We start from the raw sequence: 7,878 nt of genomic DNA, 5'->3' as shown, positions 1-7,878 counted from the left end.
GAGAATTCTGTTGGATAGAATCAAAAGCAAAAATTTGCAAGTGATTGGCATTCCAGAACAGGGGGAGGAAATGGAAAACAGAGAGGATCATTGAAGAACTGATGACAGAAAACTTCTCTTTTATCATGAAAGGTGAAAAGCTGACCATCCAAGAAGCTCAATGACCACCATATAGGATAGACCCCAGAAGAAAATCACCAAAGCATATCATAATCACACTCGCTAAAACCAAAGACAAAGAAAGAATCCTGAGAGCAGCTCGAGAAAAATGAAAAGTCTCATACAGAGGAGAAACAATAAGATTAAGCTCTGATTACTCAGCAGAAACCATGCAGGCAAGAAGGCAATGTGATAACATATATAAAACCTTGAAAGAAAAAGATTGCCAACCGAGAATAATATATTCTGCAAAACTCTTCTTCAAATATGATGAGGAAATTAGGACATTTCCAGATAAACAGAAATTAAAGAAATATGTAAAAACCAAACCAAACTTACAAGAATTATTAAAGGGAGTCCTTTGGTTTGAGAACGAACAACGTCAGATGACAGCCTGAATCTAGAACACAAGATTGCAACACCCAGATACCAACCTAGGAAATGAACTCTGAAGGACTGCTCAAAACTTAAAGATTTACAGCAGGGAAGCAGAGAGGTTAATCTGCAAATGACAACAGCATCAGAACAATAAAAGAGGGAATAAATGGTGTAGGTATAGAACTTTCTAATGGAGAGGAAGGAAAGACGATATGAAGTAATAATAGACTGGTTCAAACTTAGGAAGATAAGGGTAAATTTCAAGATAACCACAAAGTTAACAAACCTACTTATCAAAATAAAGAAGAAAAACGTAAAGTCTCAGTAAAAACAAAATCTACAAAAACAGAAGAAATGAAAAAAAAAATCCACAAACAAGGAATTCATTGCGAGAGAGGAAGAGGAATAAAGAAAATGTCAGCACCACAGAAAAAAGCACTACAAAATGACAATAATAAACTCACATCTATCAATAATTACACTGAATGTACATGGCCTAAATGCACCCATAAATAGAGAGTGACAGAGTGGATTAAAAAACAGGAGCCATCAATATGCTGTCTACAAGAGACACACCTTAAAAACAAAGACATAAATTTATTAAAAATCAAAGGATGGAAAAAATATTTATCAGGCAAACAGCCACCAAAAAAAAGCAGGAGTGGCAATACTAATCTCAGATAAAATAGACTTTAAAACAAAATCCACCATAAAAGACAAAGAAGGGCACTACATCATGATTAAAGGGACGATCCAGAATGAAAACATAACCACAATAAATACGCACCCAATGACAGGGCTCCAAAATACATAAAACAAACTTTAACAGCATTGAAAAGAGAAACTGACGATTCCACTATAATAGTAGGAGACTTCAACACACCACTCTTGGTAAAAGACAGAACGTCTAGAAAGAAACTCAACAAAGATCTAAAGGCCACAGTCAGCCAACTTGAACTCATATATAGAACACTCCACCCAACAGCTGCAAAGTACACATTCTTTACCAACGCACATGGAACGTTCTCCAGAAGAGACCACATCTTAGGCCCCAAAGCAACCCTCAACAAATCCAAAACACTGAGATAATACAAAGTATCTTGTCTGATCACAACATCATCAAAGTAGAAATTAACAACAGGAAGAGCAAGGAAAAAAATTAATTACATGGAAACTAAATAGCACCTTGCTTAAGAACCACTGGGTAATAGAAAAAAATCAAAGATGGAATCAAAAAATTCCTAGAATCAAACAAGAATGAAAATACATCATACCAAAACCTTTGGGACACAGCAAAGGCAGTCCTCAGAGGACGATTTATAGCAATGGATGCACACATCAAAAAAGAAGAAAAGGAAAGAATCAAAACATTAGCTACACAACTAGAACAACTAGAAAAAGAACAGCCAAAAGAAGTCGCAGCCACCAGAAGAAGGGAAATAATAAAGATCAGAGCAGAAATAAATGAAATAGAGAAAAGAAAAACAATAGAAAGAATCAACAAAACCAAAAGTTGGCTTTTTGAAAGGATCAACAAAATTGACAAACCACTAGCCAAGCCGACAAAAGAAAAACAGAACAGGATGAAAATAATCCAAATAAGAAAGGAAACGGGGGACATTACAACAGATCCAACTGAAATAAAAAGGATCATAACAGAGTATTCTGAAAAACTATACTCCAACAAATTGGAACATCTAGAGGAAATGGACAAATTTCTAGAAACACAGTACCTACCCAAACTATCACAAGTTGATGTTGAAAATCTGAACAGACCCATAACAAGAGAAGAGATTGAAGAGATACTAAAACAAACAAACAAACAAACAAACAAAAACCTCCCAATAAAGAAAAGCCCTGGCCCAGATTGCTTCACTGGAGAATTCAACCAAACATTCAGAGAAGAGCTTACACCAGTACTACTCAAATTATTTCAGAACATAGAAAAGGAAGAGATACTTCCAAATTCATTCTATGAAGCTAGCATAACCCTGATGCCAAAACCAGGCAAAGACGCCACAAAAAGAGAAAATTACAGACCAATACATCTCATGAATATAGATGCAAAAATTCTCAACAATAGAATTCAGCATCATATCAAAAAAATAATACACCACAACCAGGTAGGATTCATACCAGGTATGCAAGGATGTTTCAACATTAGAAAATCAATCAATGTAATCCACCACATAAATAAAATAAAGGAAAATAATCACATGATCATCTCAACCAATGCAGAAAAGGCATCCGACAAAGTCCAACACCCATTCCTGATAAAGACTGTCAATAAAATAGGTATAGAAGGGAAATTCCTCAACATAATAAAGGGCATCTATGCAAAACCAACAACCAACATCATTCTAAGTGGAGAAAAGCTGCAAACATTCCCCTTGAGAACAGAAACGAGACAAGGATGCCCTTTATCACCACTCCTATTTAACAACATTTTGCTGAAAGTCCCAGCTAGAGCAATAAGACAAGAAAAAGAAGTAAAGGGCATCCAAGTTGGTAATGAAGAAGTAAAACTGTCCCTATTTGCAAATGATATAATACTATATATAGAAGAAACAAAAGACTCCACAAGAAAACTACTAGGACTAATAGAAAGATTCAGCAGAGTTGCAGGATACAAGATAAACACACAAAAATCAGTTGGATTCCTATACATGAACAAAGAGAATGATGAAGAGGAAATCAGGAAAGCCCCTAAAAAAATAAAATACTTAGGAATAAATCTAACCAGGGACGTAAAAGAACTATACAAAGAAAACTACAAAACACTACTGCAAGAAACCAAAAGAGATCTACATAAATGGAAAAACATACCACGCTAATGGATAGGTAGACTTAACATTGTGAAAATGACAATTCTACGCAAAGCAATCTACAAATACAATGCAATCCCTATCCAAATACCAACAATTCTTTAAAGATATGGAAAAACTAATCATTAACTTTATATGGAAAGGGAAGAGGCCCCAGATAAGTAAAGCATTATTGAAGAGGAAGAATAAAGTAAGAGAACTCGCACTACCTGACCTCAGAATGTACTGTACAGCTACAGTAGTCACAACAGCCTGGTACTGGTGCAATGACAGATACATTGACCAGTGGAACAGAATCGAGAACCCAGAAGTAAATCCATCCACCTATGGTCACCTGATCTTCGAGAAGGGCCCAAAGTCCGTGAAATGGGGAAAAGACAGTCTTTTTAACAAATGGTGCTGGCAAAATTGGATGTCTGTCTGCAAAAAAACAAAACAGGACCTATACTTAACACCATACACAAAAACTAATTCAGAATGGATCAAAGACTAGGTCTAAAACCAAAAACTATAAAGATCATAGAAGAAGAAATAAGATCAGCGTGAGACACCCTAATACATGGCATTAACAGGATACAAACCATAACTAACAACATACAAATTCCAGAAGATAAGCTAGATAACTGGGATCTTCTAAAAATTAAACACTTATGCCCATCAAAAGACTTCATGAAAAGAGTCAAAAGAGAACCTACAATCTGGGAAAAAATTTTGGCTATTACAAATCCAACAAAGTTGTAATCTCTAAAGTATATAGGAAAATCCAACACCTCTACCACAAAAAGACAATCCAATTAAAAAGTGGGCAAAGGAAATGAACAGACACTTCACCAAGCAAGGCATTCAAGTGGCTAACAGACGCATGAGGAAATGCTTGTGATCAGTAGCCATTAGGGAAATGCAAATCAAAACCACAATGAGATACCATCTCACCCCGGCATTACTGGCACGAATCGAAAAAACAGAAAATAACAAATGTTGGAGAGTCTTTGGGGAGATTGGAACTCTGATGCGCTGCTGGTGGGAATGCAAAATGGTACAACCATTTTGGAAAACGATATGGCGCTTCCTTAGAAAGCTAAAAGTAGAAATACCATATGATCCAGCAATCCCACTCCTAGGAATATATCCGAGAGAAATAAGAGCCGTCACATGAATAGACATATGCATACCCATGTTCATTGCAGCATTGTTCACAATAGCAAAAAGATGGAAACAACCTCAGTGCCCATCAGTAGATGAATGGATAAACAAACTATGGTACATACACACAATGTAATAATACGCAACGATAAAGAACAATGATTAATCTGTGAAACATCTCACAACATGGATGAATCTGGAGGGCATTATGCTGAGCAAAGTAAGTCAATCACAAAAAGACATTCTGTATGAGACCACTATTATAAAAACACATACATGGGGACTATAGTTTTGGGGGACATCTAGGTCAATTGGCGTAACATAGTTTATAAAGAAAATCCCACTTTGGTGAGTAGTGTCTGGGGTCTTAAAAGCTTCTGAGTGGCCATTTAAGATACATCTATTGGTCCCATCCCACTCGGAGCAAAGGCGAATGAAGAAGACCAAAGACACAAGGAAAATAGTAGCCCAAAGGAGTAAAGGACCAAATGAACCAGAGACTCCACCAGCCAGAGAGCAGAAAAACCAGATGGTGCCCAGCTACCACTAATGACCACCCTGACAGGGAATACAACAGAGGGTCCAAGACAGAGCAGGAGAAAAATGTAGAACAGAATAAAAATTCAAGTAAAAAGACCAGACTTAATGGTCTGACAGAGACTGAAGAAATCCCCGAAATTATGGCCCATGGGCGCTCTATTAACCCAGAACTGAAACCATTCCTGAAGCCCGCTCTTCAGGCAAAGATTAGACAGGCCTGTAAAACAAAAAATAATGCACGTGAGGAATGTGCTTCTTTGATCAGTTAAATATACGAAACCAAATGGGCAGCTCCTGTCCAACAGCAGAATGAGAAGGCAGGAAGGGACAGGAACTGAACAAATGGACACAGGGAACCCAGAACGGAAAGGGGAAGCATGCTGTCACATTGTGGGGATTGAAAGCATTTCCATAAGACAATATGTGTGTAAATTTTTGAGTGAGAAATTAACTTGAGCTGTGAACTTTCACCTAAAGCACAATAAAAAATAAATAAAAATAAAAAACAAAACTTTTAAACAAGAAGAGAATGTCACCACAGCATGAAAGGAAAACCAATTCAGCAGTAAAAGTCACTTAATAGTGCATACACATCTAAGAAGGCTTTATGTCCCTGGTTTCTCTCGACCAAGCTTCTCAAGGAATTTTCTCAGAAAGCATCATTATGAACTCAAGTCAACTTTATAAATACATGTTCCCCCGGGATTCTACCAAAACAAAGTTATTCCACTTCATTTCAACTCACAACTTGCTATATCAACCAGTCAGTAGGAGTAATTGTTTGAAGCCAGCCATTTTTGAGGAAATCAGTATTGATTGATGGGCTAATCTCTCAATTTGTTTTCTTTCATTCTGTGAGAGAAAAAACAGGAAGAAGAGAGAGAAATCTACAAATTCTTGGACATTGACAAACTTCAGAATATCCGTAATAAATTAGACACATTTATTTGACAAAAAAAGAAAAAACACAAGAAAATATTTCCACACAGAAAACAATCTTTGATGGCTACAAAGGAGGGCGTGAGTGGGGAGGGAAAAACACTAACTTGATAGTAGATCCTCCATGCATCTGTCAGTTTGTCATACTGTGGGGGCTTGCGTGTTGCTGTCATGCTGGAAGCTCTTCCACCGGTATTCAAATACCAGCAGGATCACGCATGGTGGATAGGTTTCAGCTGAGCTTCCAGACTAAGACAGACTAGGAAGAAGGACCTGGCAGTCTACTTCTGAAAAGAATTAGCCAGTGAAAACCTTATGAATAGCAGCGGAGCATTGTCTGATATAGTGCTGGAAGATGAGCCCCTCAGGTTGGAAGGCATTCAAAATACAACTGGGGAAGAGCTGCCTCCTCAAAGTAGAGTCAGCCTAAATGATGGAGTCAAGCTTTTGGGACCTTCATTTGCTAATGTGGCATGACTTGAAATAAGAAGGAACAGCTGCAAACATCCATTAATAATCAGAACATGGAATGTACAAAGTATGAATCTAGGAAAATTGGAAATCATCAAAAATGAAATGAAACGCATAAACAGCAATATCCTAGACATTAGTGAGCTGAAATGGACTGATATTGGCCATTTTGAATTGGACAACATATGGTCTACTATGCTGGGAATGGCAACTCAAGGAATGGCATTGCATTCATTGTCAAAAAGAACATTTCAAGATCTATCCCGAAGTACAACACAGTCAGTGACAGGATAATATCCATACGTGTACAAGGAAGACCAGTTAATAAGACAGTTATTCAAATTTACACATCAACCACTAAGGCCAAAGATGAAGAAATTGAAGATTTTTACCAACTTCTGCAGTCTGAAATTGATTGAACATGCAGTCACTATGCATTGATAATTACTGGTGATTGGAATGTGAAAAGTTGGAAACAGAATAAGGATCAGTAGTTGGAAAATATGGCCTTGGTGATAGAAACGATGCCAGAAATCGCATGATAGAATTTTGCAAGACCAATGACTTATTCATTGCAAGTACCTTTTTTCACCAACATAAACGGCGACTGTACATGAGGACCTTACCAGATGAGATACACAGGGATCAAATTGACTACATCTGTGGAAAGAGACGATGGAAAAGCCCAATATCATCAGTCAGAACAAGGCCAGGGGCCAACTGTGGAACAGATGATCAGTTGCTCATATGCATGTTCAGGTTGAAACTGAAGAAAATTAGAACAAGTCCATGAGAGACAAAGTACGACCTTGAGTATATCCCACCTGAATTTAGAGACCATCTCAAGAAGAGATTTGCTGCATTGAATACTAATGACTGAAGACCAGACGAGTTGTAGAATAACATCAAGGACATCATATGAAGAAAGCAAGAGGTCATTAAACAAACAGAAAAGAAAGAAAAGACCAAAATGGACGTCAGAAGAGACTCTGAAACTTGCTCTTGAATGTCAAGTAGCTAAAGCAAATGAAAGAAATGATGAAGTAAAAGAGCTGAACAGAAGATTTCAAAGGGTGGCTCCAGAAGACAGAGTAAAGTATTATAATGACATGTGCAAAGACCTGGAGATAGAAAACCAAAAGGGAAGAACATGCTTGGTATTTCTCAAGCTGAAAGAACTGAAGAAAACACTCAAGCCTCAAGTTGCAATACTGAAGGATTCTACGGGGAAAATATTAAATGACACAGGAAGCATCAAAATGAGATGGAAGGAATACACAGAATCCCTATACCAAAAAGAACTGGTTGACAGAGACTTCATCAGCCTGAGACCAGAAGATCTAGATGGTGCCCGGCTACCACCAATGTCCACCCTGACAGGGAACACAACAGAGAGTCCTGGATGGAGCAGGAGAAATGTGGG

The sequence above is a fragment of the Trichechus manatus genome, unplaced genomic scaffold, assembly GCF_000243295.1.
Source record: "Trichechus manatus latirostris isolate Lorelei unplaced genomic scaffold, TriManLat1.0 scaffold00039, whole genome shotgun sequence".
NCBI lineage: Eukaryota > Metazoa > Chordata > Mammalia > Sirenia > Trichechidae > Trichechus > Trichechus manatus.
The sequence above is the reverse complement of the archived record's forward strand: the minus strand, read 5'-3'. Positions refer to the sequence as shown.